Source organism: Sinohyriopsis cumingii, chromosome 9 (genome assembly GCF_028554795.1).
Source record: "Sinohyriopsis cumingii isolate HCF-2022 chromosome 9, ASM2855479v2, whole genome shotgun sequence".
Classification (NCBI taxonomy): domain Eukaryota; kingdom Metazoa; phylum Mollusca; class Bivalvia; order Unionida; family Unionidae; genus Sinohyriopsis; species Sinohyriopsis cumingii.
The window spans coordinates 112,261,756-112,281,234 of NC_142969.1; the positions used below are offsets into that span (position 1 = coordinate 112,261,756).

Genomic DNA, 19,479 nt, shown 5'->3' on the forward strand with positions numbered 1-19,479 from the left:
CCTTGGCTGGTGTGGTCAAGTGGGTTCTTAGAAGAATTGAGCTATTTCGCATCGGATGGGTTTGGTCACGTGAGTAGATATTTCGAAATATGAGATTTTGTAGTAAGGCCTGTTAAGTGATGTATATTGTAACATATAGTCGAGATAGACCTTAGAGATGTATGTAAAGAGAGAGCAAATCAGTTAATTCATTTATATCTCGAATTCATTTCTATTTCGATTTTATATTTCATATGTTAAAATCAGTTCGCTTAAATGTTTAGTGTTGTGTTGTGATAATTGGAGAGGATACCTTTGTTAGGATTATTTACTGGAATTGCAAAAGTACTAATTGGACTAGAACTATATTCTGTGAAGGAGTTATGGATAATGTCATTGTGATATGTACATTCGAGGATCTGAAATTCACTCGGAACTTTCGATTCTTTTAGACTTTAATATAACATTTTAGGATCATTTTGTATCAATTAATAATACTGTAAGTTCCGCTTATATTTTCATTTCATAACTTTGTTCATTAAATCATTTGTTAAGTTTTACAAGACTTGTTGGTTTTGCTTCTTTCCTTTTATTTGTTTATGATCATAGAGTCCTAAAAGCACATCAGAATATGAATATTCATTCGGAATACAACTGGTGCAAATTCATTCGGAATACAACTGGGGCAAATTTGACATACTCGATACATTTGGATTTGTGACAGAACTTTAGGACTATCTAGAATTTCATTCGCTATACTTAATTTGTCACTTTGTATTTCAGGGAAATAAATTATATTTTAAATTTGACAAAACTTGTTGTTTTCGATGTTTTTTAAACTTAGTTTAAGACTATAGTTTCGTTACATTATGTGTATAAAAATTAATACATAACCCATTAATGTACGACCTGTGAAATAAATCATAATGTTTGTTCAGTCACGTACGTGCGCTTGAATACAAGCTCCTAATTGTTATTTTGATATATTCTGACCAGAGTCCTGTCTTTTTTTATGATTATTTTGTGACATTCTGGCAGTGATTATCTCTCGTTATGGTTATTTGGGTCGTTCTAACAGTGTTCTGCCTCTCGTTATGGTTATTTGGAATTTTCTGACAGTGTTTATCTCTCGTTATGATTAATGTTCACTTTCTGACAGTGTTTATCTCTCGCTATGATTACTGTTCACTTTCTAACAGTGTTTATCTCTCGTTATGATTACTGTTCACTTTCTGACAGTGTTTATCACTCGTTATGATTATTGTTCACTTTCTGACAGTGTTTATCTCTCGTTATGATTAATCTTCACTTTCTGACAGTGTTTATCTCTCGCTATGATTACTGTTCACTTTCTAACAGTGTTTATCTCTCGTTATGATTACTGTTCACTTTCTGACAGTGTTTATCTCTCGTTATAATTACTGTTCACTTTCTGACAGTGTTTATCTCTCATGATGATTAGTGTTCACTTTCTGACAGTGTTTATCTCTCGTTATGATTACTGTTCACTTTCTGACAGTGTTTATCTCTCGTTATAATTGCTGTTCACTTTCTGACAGTGTTTATCTCTCGTTATAATTAATGTTCACTTTCTGACTGTTTATCTCTCGTTATAATTACTGTTCACTTTCTGACAGTGTTTATCTCTCGTTATGATTATTATGATTACTGTTCACTTTCTGACAGTATTTATCTATCATTATGATTATTGTTCACTTTCTGACAGTGTTTATCTCATGTTATGATTATTATGATCACTGTTCACTTTCTGACAGTGTTTATCTCTCGTTATAATTACTGTTCACTTTCTGACAGTGTTTATCTCTCGTTATGATTATTATGATTATTGTTCACTTTCTGACAGTGTTTATCTCTCGTTATAATTAATGTTCACTTTCTGACACTGTTTATCTCTCGTTATAATTATTGTTCACTTTCTGACAGTGTTTATCTCTCATTATGATTACTGTTCACTTTCTGACAGTATTTATCCCTCGTTATAATCAATGTTCACTTTCTGACAGTGTTTATCTCTCATTATGAATATTGTTCACTTTCTGACAGTGTTTATCTCTCGTTGTGATTACTGTTCACTTTCGGGCAGTGTTTATCTCTCATTATGATTATTGTTCACTTTCTGACAGTGTTTATCTCTCGTTATGATTTATGTTCACTTTCTGACAGTGTTTGTCTCTCGTTATGGTTCTTTAAGACTTTCTGACGTTGTTCTGTTTCTCGTTATGGTTATTTGGGATTTTTCGACCAGATACCGTCTGTCGAGGCATACGTGCATTTGAAACGTGTGCTTTCTTTTGCCCAAAAGTCGATATGGCATTCTGATATTTCTGTTTTTTCATTAGAAATGCATCGTTTGATAGATTATAGAGTTTTTAAGGCAAACCTCTTTTGGGTGAATAATCTGAGATTATATGGCTTTGGGTATGGCCTAGGTTCAACAATATATGGAAATGGGTCGCCCCCATTCTTACGTCCAAATTTGGTTCGCTTTGTTATTGTTGTTGTTGTTGTTGTTATTGTTATTGTTGTTGATTTAGATATAGAACTCATCTTCCTACTGTGATACATGTTGAACGTCCGTTTCTAATAACTGAACGGCATTTGACTTCGACTTTAACAGATATATCCACTAGCGTTGCCTTTTTATTGAACTCCAGAGGAAGCGAGTGAACCTATACAAATAGAACATAAATTATGTTGCAATTCGCGTGGCCTTAAGGAACTCACGAGAGAAATTGTTATACTATCTGTTGCAGCTTGAAGAAAACAGCGATACATTCCTTAACATTTTCTTGGGCGGTGTAGTAAGAACAAAATAAAACTTTGTTCTGCAGTAACATGTTTATAGTGTTAATGATATTATTTGCAGATATTTATGAATAGTTTACGAGCAAAAACAAAGATATGATTGTCAAACAATGAAAGTAATGTAATTCATTTCTTTTTTATATTCAACTGTGGATAAATGAGCCAACAGAAAATCAAGGAACAATTGAGAAAGCTCTTCTTTATTTGGAAAAAGAGAGCAAAAACAGATCAAACCCAAGGAGAAAAGTAAAAATCATTTTAAACGATATTTTGTTTTGTGTGGGGTTTTCTAGTTGATTTTAGGGTTTGTCTCGTTTTCTTTTCTTTATGTATGTTTGGGGGGGGGGGCTTGAATGACCTTCCACTTTAAATGTATTCCAAACAGAATCCGGTGTTAAATTATTTTACGCTATTTTATTTATGTTTCAGCTTATACGGAAGTCTGAGTCAAGCGTTTACGATAATGCACACTTTTCTATCAGCATTACTTTTTCATGTTCTTTTTGTATGCCTCTTGAGCCAAGCTATGAATGTTTTGTTCGTTAGTTCTAATTTATTTCCATTCTTAAACTTGTGATTGTACATCAGATCTACGTGTACCTACCTGAGCACGTTGTCCTTCCGATCGATATGTACTTATAAGACAGCTATACATTTTACCGTTTGTTCTCCGCTCGTTTTCCATAACCAACATGAAACAAAAATCGCCACTCATGTATTATTGAGTGTTACTATCAACAATTCAATACTAGGCCATTCAATTTTATCTTTCTACTTTTTTCTTGAAATATGCAATTGAATCGTCATCAACGTTCATTAGATTTTATTTTTATTTCCTCTAATCTTATGCGTAATCCGTTTCTTTGAGCTGCCTTTATTGTTGAAGACCATTAAATTCTAACTGCTAAATGGAAAGATACAATGTCTCGAAACACAAAATAATCCTGTGAGCATTTTTATGTCGGTGTGGAAGTGTCTTCGGGTCTTCATTGTCCACGGCTCGGGCATAAAGAATGACATTCATTTTCATTTGGCATTCTACATCATTTTTCTTTCTTCAAAATAGTTAAAACTCCTCGACAAAGTTATGAACGCAGAGATACATCAAAATACAGGGATGAAACTTTGCTTGTTGTAATTGTAATGATTAATTACCAGTGCATTTTTTGTGCACTTATTTCCTTATAGTTTCATGCAAACTGGTTGTAAATAGAAGATAAGTGACACGTTTTGTCGATGAGGAGAGAATTAAAATTATGACATTTTTGCTTCCTTGCTCATGGTAAGCCAGAAAATGGTCATTTTAGAAAACATGCTTTGACTGGAATCAGATGATTCAATTTCAACGCCTGAATGGTGAACAAAAGCTTCTTGGCACAGAATCGTCGTCAATAAACTTGTAGCTATTCAATAACAAGTAGTCAACGAATCCAAGTTGCCTGTAATTGGCCATTGCTTGAAAGCTGAGGCAAACAACCAACCGGCTAACTCGACATTGCTTTGAGTTGCTGTAATCAGATCCGAATAGTAACAAAGGCTGCGGCTGCTGTAAAGTTATTGGCTAATTCTATGCCTTCCACATTACGATTCAAGAGTAGGACCAAATTGTTGTATAAATAAACCGATTAGCGTGAAGAATAGGGGTTGATTTCGTTCCATACGGTAAATTTAATTGTACGATTCGTCAGACACGTGCAGGTGGGCGAGAGTTATTCGTGTATATAGCCAAGTACTCATAAAGCTATCCAAGTAGCAAAGGAGTGCAAGGAGGATTCAAAACATCAAATTTGCGACAAAACAGTGTTCGAAACAAGTTCAAGAAAAGGTAGGTAACTTATATACAAGAAACATTTACTGCAGTATTTACACATTTTTCATCCGGCTCAACAGTCATTAGTGAATTGTTCCGTCACATTTGTAACTATGGTAATAATAATGTTTAACTAAGCGAAGATTATTAGATATATCTGTAGAAACGTTTTGTTTGCTTCCGTATGTCACCAGATTATTTGCGTTATGTTTACATGCAATTAAACCTACAATGTGTACCAAACAAATTACTAGAAATTCAAAGTTCCGTTTTCGTTACACAGGATTCTTTTCATTTATTTTCCACGATACTAAAATAGGTGGTATTCGAAGGGAAATATTATACGGTTTGTCATGCTGTTAGTAATGTCGCGATACAGTTATCATCTAGTGTTTTGGTACCTTAGTTTGCAAGATCTGTTCAAATGATTTCTAACAGTATATTTGTATAGGAAAGAAATTCGATGGAATATAGGAATTCTTGCTCAGGAATGTCTAACTTGTTTTGAAGATAAACAAACTGGCTGGCTCTTCTGATGCTAGGGGACATCAGAAAGACTTAATTTCTTGCCATTAATAACCCAACAATGTGATTTGACTTGTATTGCTTATTTATAACATTTGTTCGATTTATTTCAATCAAGACGTAACCTTGTCGTGTGTATATTTTTGAGCATAAATATTGGAAGACGATGAAAACTTTGTATGTAAAATCAATAATGTATACTATAAGAACTTTGAAATGAAAATTAAATCGGTACTTCTCAAGGCAGAACCCGTGGAGGGCTTAAAATTCTGTATTGTTTGATAGATGATGTTACTGGTAGATTTCGACATATTTTGAGCACTTGTATTATTTTTTGCGTTTGTTATGAAGACTAATTTTTGTTTCCTTTTTCACTAGGTATCAAATTGCATATATATATATATATATATATATATATATATATATATATATATATATATATATATATATATATATATATATATATATATATATATATATATATATATATATATGTGTGTGTGTGTGTGTGTTATTCATTGAGCATATTAGGTTACTTTTTCCATACGGCTTACTTTCGAGAAGCGAACAACTTATTTTCGAGACAGTTTACTTTTAAAATCGTACGGCATTTTTTCCGTGACGGCTTACGCTCGAGAACCAGGCGGCTTATTTCGAAACGGTTTTTTTTTCTAGATGGCTTACTTTCGAGATTCGGACGACTTATTTTCGAGGTAAGCTTACTTTCAAGGTCGCTTTAATTTGATTTTTTAAAGGGCATATTAATTTCTTTATTAGGCCAACTTATATAGATGCCTGAATAGTTTTGAGGAAAATGGAAATGCATATTAGTTGTTTGCATTTTACAGTTATATACAAATTGTTCGGCATTCAATGGTGGAACTGAATTCATTCTTGTGACGTTTCGAGGGTAAAGTGTATCTGATGTTTTGAAAGGTAGAATATCAGTTTTATTCGACACATGACCAAGGTGATTTATTATAGCGCATTCTTTATTTGTTCTATGTTTATTAGAAACGTGGATGCACAAGACTTGAAGAACAAACTTTTGAATAATGACTTCTTATTTCTAAATGGAAATAGAAAGTATATGTGAAATTTAACATATTGACCTTGTTCATTAAAAAAACGGATGTGATTGTTGTGTAGTGAATGATATCATCAGTACTCGCTTATAAGTCGAGTCCAGCCGCAAACATTATACACCCTGGTTGCCGTAACCAGTAGACCAAGGTCAATGTTGTTTGTTCTATGTTTGTGACGGTTTCATTTGCTAGAATCGCAGTTTTGCTGTGGCCGATTACATCTATGCATATGAAACATTTTCCAAACATCTATCCTACGTTGTTCCACACTCTCATCCAATTTTCCAAACAGCTATCCTACGTTGTTCCACACTCTCATCCAATTTTCTTCCCCTAGAATTATGTGGTTCGAAGTTACTAGTCCAACTAAACAATCATCCTTTCCCCAGACTTCAAAATATATCCATAGATGTCAATATATTCATATTATGTGCCAGTTGTAATGTTTGTGAAAAGAAAAGGGTAACACACAGAAATTAAGAAACGTATCTTGGATGTTCAAATATCAACACATTCCATTTCAACACATTCAATTTACATATTGAACATTTGTTTCTCTGTTTTCCACTACATATTGAACATTTGTGCCTCTGTTTTCCATTACATATTGAATATTTGTGTCTCTGTTTTCCATTACATATTGAATATTTGTGTCTCTGTTTTCCATTACATATTGAATATTTGTGTCTCTGTTTTCCATTACATGTTGAATATTTTATCTTTTTTGTTCTTTTGGACACGTGTTAGAGAAAATCGGCATAATGATATGAACCGTATGTGTAACATGTTAAGATTCGGACCAGTTTAAATATATGGTTCCAGACATATAAATGAGCATGAACACTTCTCGTAAGCTAGTGTAATATCAGCACGAAGCGTTAATGTTACGTTTCACTGCAGTGATAAGTAATCATATGCGATCGTATTTGTTTTCCATGGGTATTATCGATTTTCTTCGATACCATGTTACTAATAGGGTGGGTAACCTATGTGACCTACAAGTTGCAAAAGGTGATACGATATTTGAATAGACTATTCTCTTTTACTACTTTCTTTGTGCATTTCTGTATCCTGTAAAATATACAAAAAAGCAACCTTTAGAGCAAGAGATAAAAACGTGTATTTCACTACGGCTAACTCAAATTTGTTTCATCTTTTCTTTAGAAACCTATATCAGGAATAAAATACTTGATCACTCATTGTATTCTTAGTTGTCAAATAAATTGTTCTTCGCACATGTGGCACGACAAAACGAAAGCAACTGTCATGACTCGACAGCTCAGATCCCCACGCTTTATATTGCGTATTCCATCCCACATGTTTCCTCACCTCCATACAGTGTCCCATGAGATCATAATGCAAACTCCGTCACATACATGATACGTCGCTGCAATTGGTATTGTACATTTGACATATTATATATATATATATATATATATATATATATATATATATATATATATATATATATATATATATATATATATATATGAGAAATTGTTGTTTGTTTTCCACTGTAACTAAAGGCATTTTGCCGGGTAGATCAGGATAGAAATGTTTCTTGTACTGCCTGAGTCCTCAGTCTTTGTACATCTCATTACTGCAGTTCAATGTTTTATAGAGAAAAATTTAACCCAAGATAAAATTGTACCTCAACGTTTTATAAAGCGATATGCTACTTTTTCACTGTTGCTCACTGACTGTAAAAGTTCTAAATATATTCACACCAAGCACAAGTATTTTTTCTCTTTCCTCAATTAAAACTTGCAGATATGTTTTAACTGCTTTCATAACTATCTACCATAGTAGCAGTGACTGAATAAAGTCAAGTAATTTGTTATAATTCTTGGATGCCATGTTCTGATCTTGTCTAGACAATATGAGAAGTCGATGCCATTTTCTGACCTTGACAAGAATAAACGGGGCTTGAATGATATTATGGGGCACTCTACAGATATTATGAAGTTCTGAGAGAGTGACAGGTATAAGGTAAACTTGTTTGTATTTGCAAAATTCACAGTGGAGAGAACATTAGCATAGTGTTATATTATTCTCATGTATTGTAGATGAAATTTCTTTGGATATTTTACTTGTGGAAATTGTGCATGATATAAGCACAGTATCTTTAACATCTATTAAATAGGGAAAACGAATTTTGCTAGACTAGACGATACCATCTTCTGAAAATGCAATAAAAGAATAACAGAATATATAACATGTAAAAGTAAGTTATGGGCTCTTTTTTGAGCAATTTACCTCTGAAGTCCAGGAAGTGAAAATTACTCAGCGGAGCTAGCAGTTTTTTTTTATGTGTGCACAGTTGTATCAAGGACAAGCTGCCATATAACCCATATAACACCAATGAATCATACACCAAAATAAAAGGAATCAAAAGTTCTTTTAACATGAGATCTACAAGACTACTTTAAAAAAATAACCAGCATAATCAGTGACGGAAAACGTGGAAAATTAGATTTCTTTAAAACAATAACCCTAAGTAAAATACAAAACTTTACGAGACTAAACGGAACCTGGATGCTATTATCTGATCTTGACGAGACTGAACGTGACTTGGATGCGATCATGTGTTCTCGATGAGACGTAAGGGGAGTTGGATGCTATCATCTAGTCCTGCCGAATCTAAATGGGACTTGTATGCTATCATCTAGTCCTGCCGAGACTAAATGGGAGTTGGATGCTATCATCTTGTCTTGCCGAGTCTAAATGGGAGTTGGATGCTATCATCTTGTCTTGCCGAGTCTAAATGAGAGTTGGATGCTATCATATATTCCTGCCGAGTCTAAATGGGAGTTAAATGCTATCATCTAGTCCTGCCGAGTCTAAATGGGAGTTGGATGCTATCATCTAGCCTTGCCGAGTCTAAATGGGAGTTTGATGGCATCATCTAGCCTTGCCGAGTCTAAATGGGAGTTCGATGCTATCGTATAGTCCTGCCGAGTCTAAATGGGAGTTGAATGCTATCATCTAGTCCTGCCGAGTCTAAATGGGAGTTGGATGGTATCATCTAGCCTTGCCAAGTCTGAATGGGAGTTCGATGCTATCATCTAGTCCTGCCGAGTCTAAATGGGAGTTCGATGCTATCATCTTGTCTTGCCGAGTCTAAATGGGAGTTCGATGGTATCATCTAGCCTTGCCGAGTCTAAATGGGAGTTGGATGCTATCATATAGTCCTGCCGAGTCTAAATGGGAGTTGAATGCTATCATCTAGTCCTGCCGAGTCTAAATGGGAGTTGAATGCTATCATCTAGTCCTGCCGAGTCTAAATGGAAGTTGGATGCTATCATATAGTCGTGCCGAGTCTAAATGAGAGTTGGATGCTATCATCTAGTCCTGCCGAGTCTAAATGGAAGTTGGATGCTATCATCTAGTCCTGCCGAGTCTAAATGGGAGTTGGATGTATAATCTAGTCCTGCCGAGTCTAAATGGGAGTTGGATGCTATCATCTAGTCCTGCCGAGTCTAAATGGGAGTTGGGTGCTATCATCTTGTCTTGCCGAGTCTAAATGGAAGTTGGATGCTATCATCTAGTCTTGCCAAGTCTAAATGGGAGTTCGATGCTATCATCTAGTCCTGCCGAGTCTAAATGGGAGTTCGATGCTATCATCTAGTCTTGCCGAGTCTAAATGGGAGTTGGATGCTATCATATAGTCGTGCCGAGTCTAAATGGGAGTTGGATGCTATCATCTAGTCCTGCCGAGTCTAAATGGGAGTTGGATGCTATCGTATATTCTTGCCGAGTCTAAATGGGAGTTCGATGCTATCATATAGTCTTGCCGAGTCTAAATGGGAGTTCGATGCTATCATATAGTCTTGCCGAGTCTAAATGGGAGTTGGATGCTATCATCTAGTCCTGCCGAGTCTAAATGGGAGTTGGATGTATAATCTAGTCCTGCCGAGTCTAAATGGGAGTTGGATGCTATCATCTAGTCCTGCCGTGTCTAAATGGGAGTTGGATGTATAATCTAGTCCTGCCGAGTCTAAATGGGAGTTGGATGCTATCATCTAGTCTTGCCGAGTCTAAATGGGAGTTGGATGCTATCATCTAGTCCTGCCGAGTCTAAATGGGAGTTGGATGCTCTCATCTTGTCTTGCCGAGTCTAAATGGGATTTTGGATGCTATCATCTAGTCTTGCCAAGTCTAAATGGGAGTTCGATGCTATCATCTAGTCCTGCCGAGTCTAAATGGGAGTTGGATGGTATCATCTAGCCTTGCCGAGTCTAAATGGGAGTTGGATGGTATCATCTAGCCTTGCCGAGTCTAAATGGGAGTTCGATGGTATCATCTAGCCTTGCCGAGTCTAAATGGGAGTTGGATGTATAATCTAGTCCTGCCGAGTCTAAATGGGAGTTGGATGTATAATCTAGTCCTGCCGAGTCTAAATTGGAGTTGGATGTATAATCTAGTCCTGCCGAGTCTAAATGGGAGTTCGATGCTATCATCTAGTCTTGCCGAGTCTAAATGGGAGTTCGATGCTATCATCTAGTCTTGCCGAGACTAAATGGGAGTTCGATGCTATCATATAGTCTTGCCGAGTCTAAATGAGAGTTGGATGCTATCATATAGTCCTACCGAGTCTAAATGGGAGTTGGATGTATAATCTAGTCCTGCCGAGTCTAAATGGGAGTTGGATGCTATCATCTTGTCTTGCCGAGTCTAGATAAGAGTTGGATGCTATCATCTAGTCCTGCCGAGTCTAAATGGGAGTTGGATGCTATCATCTAGTCCTGCCGAGTCTAAATGGGAGTTGGATGTTATCATCTAGTCCTGCCGAGTCTAAATGGGAGTTGGATGGTATCATCTAGCCTTGCCGAGTCTAAATGGGAGTTCGATGGTATCATCTTGCCTTGCCGAGTCTAAATGGGAGTTGGATGTATAATCTAGTCCTGCCGAGTCTAAATGGGAGTTGGATGTATAATCTAGTCCTGCCGAGTCTAAATGGGAGTTGGATGCTATCATCTTGTCTTGCCGAGACTAAATGGGAGTTCGATACTATCATATAGTCTTGCCGAGTCTAAATGGGAGTTCGATGCTATCATCTTGTCTTGCCGAGTCTAAATAAGAGTTGGATGCTATCATCTAGTCCTGCCGAGTCTAAATGGGAGTTGGATGCTATCATCTTGTCTTGCCGAGTCTAAATGAGAGTTGGATGCTATCATATAGTCCTGCCGAATCTAAATGGGAGTTGGATGCTATCATATAGTCTTGCCGAGTCTAAATGGGAGTTGAATGTTATCATCTAGTCCTGCCGAGTCTAAATGGGAGTTGGATGTATAATCTAGTCTTGCCAAGTCTAAATGAGAGTTGGATGCTATCATCTAGTCCTGCCGAGTCTAAATGGGAGTTGGATGCTATCATCTTGTCTTGCCGAGTCTAAATGGCAGTTGGATGCTATCATCTTGTCTTGCCGAGTCTAAATGGGAGTTGGATGCTATCATCTTGTCTTGCCGAGTCTAAATGGGAGTTGAATGCTATCATCTAGTCTTGCCAAGTCTAAATGGGTTCTTTGAGAGGATCTTTATAATAATGCCTAGAACGACAGTGATAATAATGTCTTAGGTCATTAGTGAAAATGTCTAAAAGCAGAACAAAATTATATAGATCAACATTATAAATCATAAAATACTACTGTAATTACATTTAATCAAACTTCAACGAAATCGTAAACAACCATTCTGCACCAAGTTTTTCCTTTAGTCGTCCTAAAGAATTTACATCATATCTTCAATAGATTCTTATCGACATTTCCCTGTTCATTGGTTACAAGAAAATGAATTCTTTGGGTTGATTAGTTTGGGATTTCTTGAACAGTGAAATAGTGAAAGGTTAAAGTTTTCTGAGAAATCAAATTTACAGTACATAAGTAACGTCTCATGTTAGTATATATTCTCGGGAATGACTCTTTTATGTAACATATAATTTATAACTAGATCGTCCTTCTCACTAATAATATTTACTTTTTTTCTTCCAGCGATGCATAATAATTGTACCCGATTTGAACAATTTGTCTTTTGTCAATCGTTTCTAAAAACCATAATCTGTCCGATTCCGTTCTTCATTGTTTTTCTCGTTCAATTTTTACTTGTATTCTTCAATAGCCTTTTGCAAATGTTAGGGCCCCATGTATACACGTACTTGCTCGTGCTGGTGTCTTTTGAATTTTTATACGAACAAATGTCGATAATTCACGTGTTGAATAATCATGCGTAATGCGATTAAACAAGGTTGACAACGACTTGAAGTTATGGAGTTGCTTTGGTATTTGATGTTTTTTTATTCAGCAAGGAACAAAAAAAATAATCTTGGATTATTTTAACTTCTGCTAAGCATCGAAGTTTTAGATGATGAGTTTTTACAGTGTTTGGTATACTATATAAAGCTGTACTGACTGAATTATGTAATGACTGATTAATCGGGATTATATTTAGCTTCTTTATTTAATCAAGTTTTAAAAATATTTCGATTCGACGATTTGCGATTTAAATTTGCGCAGTGCTAGTATATACCTCATAGCCTTTCCTTCAGGCAATATTGGCAATATCAAAGTGACAGTCTGATACGAATGGCACTATATGTCTCTTCCCTATATAGAAAATCCTTTGAGGTGTCATATAAATGCATATGGAGACTTATCAACCAATCCTTATGATTACGTTATTGAAATCTTCACTCTTACCGTTCATCTCGATTACGTCTACAGCGCGTGGAAAATGTCATCAGGGAGCCCGTCAATTATTGTAGTAGACAGGGTACCTGCCAATTGTGTATCATTATATTACATTTATATTCCCAATGTCACCAAACGGCTTGTTACCAAAGTCTCACGGACGCTTCTTTTTCAGTTGATTTTTCTCTGTAGAATTTGTGCAAAGAAAGTCGAAGTAAATTAACTTTCAATAGCTGACATCTTGGCAGGCATGATTTGTAACAGATCGGGGTCAACATATTATTACGTTGATATCCTGTACATATATCGTTGTAAACGTCGGACGCTGTAAAAGCTAGCATCTGGCTTATGACCCTGTCGAAAATACCAGAAGAACTATGCAGGAAATTAAAATCTTCAACCGTGTGCAAGCTTTTATAAGTCGAGTCAAATTGCAACAACAGACAGCCTTATCTGCCGTATCATAACGCACCTGCAGATCAGGGGCTATGCTGTTTGTTCTACTGATAAGTCCTTACAAACTGACACAGAACCAGATCTGCCAGAGCATTATTCAGTAATGTGCACAACATTTTACAGAAAAACAAATATAAAAGAGAATATGTAAGTTTTATGACATGAAGTAGAAGTCACATCCATATATTCGTCAACTCAAGCTTTACAATAATTCAATTTGCAAAATCCATATATGTGAGATCTCTAAGTTGACGTCAGAGATGATATGAGTATTGACAGCGATAAAGTGAAAATGGTTTTAGATTCAAACTTACCTAAGTGCAAGTTAACTTCTTCCAATAAAAAAGCTTAATTATTTTCAGTGAATCAGCCACATCCATTATCTTGAATATGGTGTTTATAATTTCAATGCACAAATATTCGTTGTATACAACATGAAATGAACATTTTGATTTCATCATAAGCATTTCTCTGTGCAACCCTTGCAAAAGAACAACCGTCTCGCAATTATCGTTTTCAAGATATCGATGAATTATCAATTTGAAGATATCGAGAAATTTGTTCCTACTCAGAAGCAGGCTGCAACATTAAAACAATCAAATTTACCCCAATCACCACTTCAAGATGTTAGACACATACAAAATTAGCAATCTGGTTCATGTGTTTGCGTATGGTGTGTATTATAACCTAAAATATTTTATATGCACACTGCAACGGAAATCCAAACAAAGGAAGGCAATAAGGGATCGTTAGATATGCGCATAGAGGATTTGAAATACTCGAAATGTTTTAGTTTTTGAAGTAATTATTCTACGTCCTGGAACTACCTTCATAAGTCGGTATCATATGGATTTCTTACTTTAAAAGAGGTGTAAGCGTGCTATAACAGCTGTGGAAATGGAGGAAAATATCATAGAAAGCACTACTTTACAGAGATAGATTTTCATTACCCTTCAGAAACCAACTCTTTTCGTTCAAGTCAAATTTGGTCAGTTATAATAGGAATAAGATATTTTACCAATGGTCAACAACTAATATTATTCCCATGTAGTTTGTAGCCGGACAACTGGTGCATGTTATCTAGTCAACTTGTAAATGTTATCCTGTCAGTTGATAACTGGTATCCTGTCAACTCGTAACTTGTATCCCGTTAATAAGTCACACGATTTGCCATACAGACTGCAGTGTTGTTTTGCAAAATCACTAAGCTTTCGTTTTCAGATTTATTCCAGAGTAAACTTTTAAAATCATGACAACGATGTGCTGCGCAGTATATTACAGAACATATAAAATATCAGCATAAAGAATGAAGACAACCTAGTATCTCTTTGATACTTTCTCTTTTTCATATATAACTGATATATTTCTTTGGATGTAGAGAAAAGTGGAAAATAAATAAATACTATTGTAATATCAAATGTTGTTTATGACTAATATAATGTTTGGAATAGTGTTCTTTATTTTACACGAATGAATGTTCCCTTTTTTAATGGGTATAATGGTGGGAACGTTCAGAGTCTGCTCTGTCTCTAAATCCTACAGGAATGTGTAGGATTTTAAAGGAAGTTCAAATCTGGTTGAAAACAGCTATTTATTGGAATAGTTTCAAGTTTTTATTTCGACATTGAGGATGATAAATTGTGAATGAAATTCTCTTACAACCAATATGGGGGCCCCGAGTGTCCGAGTGGTCTAAAGCGCTCTCAGTTACGAATCACTGCCATCTCACCTCTGTCTGCGCCGGTTCGAGTCTCGGATTCAGCCACTGTGGGTATGTGAGAAAGCTTGCCGGTAGCTTCTCGTGGGTCGGTGGGTCTTTCCAGGGTTTTCCCGGGTTCTTCCTCTACCATTAATTCTGGCCGCCATGTATAGCCTATCGTGTGCTTAAAAAAATGGCGTTAAATCCCACAAGAACAACAACAACTACAACCAATATGTGATTTAGAACATTTATAACCATCTTGCGCAAGCCAAGAGCAGGTGATACTAGAATACGAATTAGACGATGAAAGAAACTCGTACTGAACCAAAAGACAACAAATAACACAGAATGTTGACACGTATTTCGTTCCAGAAAGTAATAACTGGCCTGGCCTTTACGTATTCACTTAACGAACATTCTAAGTAAACAAGGTCATGCTTTTTAACTTAAATTTTAATTAGAAACATTATAAATATCAGGTAAACCAGGAATTTCCAAGGGTGAAAACCAATGTCCTTGAACTCAAATCCAAGTAAACACATGTTTTAAAAAAATGACAATAGTCAGGTGGACCTAAAACACTACATTCAATCGTGGGCAAAGGTTAATCACACAATACAAACAAATATACAAAGGATAGCCAAGCATTGAATTCAGATTTGTTTCAAATAGTAATCCCCGCCTCCGTATTCCACACACATCTAAATGCTGAATTCAGATTCATTTTAGATATTAATCCACGCCTCCGTATTCCACACATATCTAAATGCTGAATTCAGATTCGTTTCAAATATTAATCCCCGCCTCCGTATTCACACATATCTAAATGTTGAATTCAGATTCGTTTCAAATATTAATCCCCGCCTTCGTATTCCACACATATCTAAATGCTGAATTCAGATTCATTTTTTATACTAATTCCTTTATCAGTATTTGACACACATCTGCAGATTTCATCAGAGATGGTGTTCATATCGCTTCAAAATGAAATATATTTATGTTGTAGACAACGACAGTGCCCATTTTTACATGACAACCGTCTAAAAATATAAAAATTTGTGTGTGTATAACATTATTTGTTTTATACTTTATAAACAGCTCCACTAGTTAAGCGGCGTCTATATTCAACAGTACTGACCGTAGTTAAGGAAAAACATTCACCTGTTCCTTATATGGTAAACACGTGCCGCATTTGACTGTCTACGGCTAAATAACAATGGCTGACCACGTTATAAATCTAATTGCCACCAGATGCCGACAATGAATATAACGAAACCACTTTCTACCTGAAATCAGTGTAGGAGAGAATAAATTTAGCTCTCGTCCATAGAAAAATCCGAACATATCCAAAGATTTAGGTTATACGGAAAAACAAACAAATAAACAAGCAGCTAAGACAGACTTAACATTTCTCTAGTTATCGTGCAAGTGGATCGCTCCGGTGGCCTAGTGGTTAGAGCGTCCGCTTCTGATGCGAGAGGTTATGGGTTCGAACCCCGGCCGAGTCATACCAAGGGCTTCTAAAAATGTTGCTAACAGATGCCTCACTAGGCGCTCAGTATTAAGATGTTAGTGTTAGGACTGGTCGGCCTGGTGTCAGGATAATGTGACTGGGGAGGACATCATGCTACATGTCTGCAGCATGATGCCCCTATGCTAGACATCACTTTAAACTGCCACACTGCAGACATTTTAGTGATATGGCTGGAAAATTGTTAAAGTTACGTTAAACGTTTAAATCACACACACACACTTATTTACCGAAACAAGGCGTTCACACTGAATTTTCTCCTGATGATATTTAAGGTATTACTGCATTAATTAAGTGTCATACATTTCCTCCATTTCTCTACATTCCTATGGAAATCCACTACGTTAATTATTCAGATGTACCAAGACCATGTTATGTTAGGGCCTAATTAGAACACAACCTGTCTAAGAATCTGTGTGAAGAATAGGCATAGGCTATGTTCTGAGTGAAGAATCAGCGTAGGCGATGTTCTGTGTGAATAATCAGCATAGGCCATATTCTGTGTGAATAATCAGCATAGGCCATATTCTGTGTGAATAATCAGCATAGGCCATATTCTGTGTGAACGATCAGCATAGGCCATATTATGTGTGAACAATCAGCATATGCCATGTTCTGTGTGAAGAATTAGCATATGCCATGTTCTGAGTGAAGAATAGGCATAGGCCATGTTCTGTGTGAAGAATCAGCATAGGCCATGTTCTGTGTGAACAATCAGCATAGGCCATATTCTGTGTGAATAATCAGCATAGGCCATGTTCTGTGTGAACAATCAGCATAGGTCATATTCTGTGTGAACAATCAGCACAGGCCATCTACTAAGTGAAGAATCGGCATAGGCCATGCTCTGTGTGAGCAATCGGCATAGGCCATATTCTGTGTTTTGGTAATAGCTGCATCTGAATTAGATGACTGGATTTTACTGCACAAAACCCTCCAAGCTGTGACCGAATCACGCCTGTAGCTCTGTCCGAATCACACCTTATCTTCCAAAGCAAAAGTCATGAGGCTGTAGTTATTCAAAAAAAAAAAAAAAAAAAAAAAAAAAAAAAAAAAAAAAAAAAAAAACCATTTTATCTTCTATTCCGGTTGTTATGCTGCTTTCCATTGTATGCAAGTAACATTCTTTAGTGGTTATTGGGGTCTCCGAGTGGCCGAGCGCTCACCGTTACGGATCATTGCCATCTCACGTCTGTCTGCGTGGGTTCGAGTCACGGCTTCTGCTAATGTGGGTATGTGAGAAAGCTTGCCAGTAGCTTCTCGTGGGTCGGTGGGTCTTTCCGGGATTTTCCCGGGTTCTTCCTCGACCATTTATACTGGCCGCCATGTATAGTCTATCTTGTGCTGAAAAATGGCGTTAAACCCTACAGCAACAAGAACAACAACAATAACAGTGGTTAGTTATTCACCAGGAAATATCAGATAAGATATGCATTATGTTCTCAGCAACTTCAGTTGGATACAATGACACCTGATTGGCTCAGTTACTTTAATAGTGCCTTTTAATAGTGGGATAGAGGTTTATAAAAACTGTAATTGTAATAAGTGCCAAGGTGTGCAGTGAAGTTGCAATTTTTTTAGCAATATCTATTGGAAACAAACTAAGAGCGAATAGGCTACGTTTAAAGTCAACGTTAAAATAGTAAAACATCATTTAAAAAAAAAATCCCTAAAAGCTGTATCATCAAACGAAATTTGAAACATCGGTTAATCAGAAAGAGATATTCCAGTTGGACTCGTTTTAACAGCACGATTCTATCAAGTCTAGTCAAAAATGTATTTCGTGTTTGGGGTGATGCCATTAGCACTATTATATAAAGGAAGTCAAACATTTTTTAGAGATGAAACTTTAGCAGATATATTTGACACTCAAAAATATACCTTTTGACACGTGGAACAATATGTATATATGACATGACATTGTACATACATCGATAAAACAAAATGTGTGTGCGTTCGTATACTGCACATAAATATCAATCAGACGGAAATAGATCTAGAAATTATAAACTGATAAACATTGCTGCAAGCAAAACCTGCTTTGTGTGCTCAGTAGATAAACCAGTCCTTAACAACCCCACCAACCAAAAAAGCTAAAACAATAAATTCAATGCATACATACCTTCTCTCTTGTCTCGTTATTTGTCCACCTGTTAATTAAAATACATACATACATACATACATACATACATACATACATACATACATACATATGTCAACTATGAATCATTAATATATCTTTCAAAATCGTGTCACGTAACTACTTTTAGTATACATCATACTTGATTGCAATCAAATTAAAAACATATCGCCACAGATATACTGACACCAGAAAGACTTAAAAACAACATCAGTCTTGTGGTGTGAAGATAATCTTCCACCTGTATACAAGAAAACATTTTTATAAACACAAGACAAATATTCCGTTTTCAGACCTTCAATTTTCCCCTTTGTTTGTTTGTATCTTCACAAAATGCAAATTGTGATCTCCAAACGTCTCCAAAGGTTTTACTTAGCGCTGCAAGACATATGGTAGAGATGACAATTCAGTGCCAGATCCAGATTTGCGATATGCCACACCTCGTAGGGAAACCTGAAGGATATATGCCATTAATACTGTATGAGAAACTAGAACCTGAACTTCGGGTGTTTTTAACTTAGTAACCCTTTTTTGCGGTATACTAGATCTGCCCTTAATCTGATATTGCCAAAATGATTATTTTCATGTGATGAAAATGAAATGGCAGTCTGTATAGTCTGTAATACGATACGATTAACACAAATTGCTACTGATTTGTTGTCACCAATCAATTACAATCATAAGGCTTCAGAAATCAACGGAACGTAATGTTCCATGCGAAGATAGCTATCACCTGCCTT

At 36.0% G+C, this 19,479-nt stretch overlaps 1 protein-coding gene across 1 annotated transcript in view; it reads left to right on the plus strand.

Annotated features, from left to right (window-relative positions):
• The first annotated feature begins 4,473 nt into the window (after positions 1–4,473).
• Positions 4,474–19,479, plus strand: part of LOC149792488 (uncharacterized) — a 67,456-nt gene continuing 52,450 nt past the window's right edge. The window contains exon 1 of the mRNA XM_089969400.1: positions 4,474–4,630. The gene's annotated coding sequence lies outside the window, so the exon portion shown is untranslated. The remainder of the gene's footprint in view (positions 4,631–19,479) is intronic.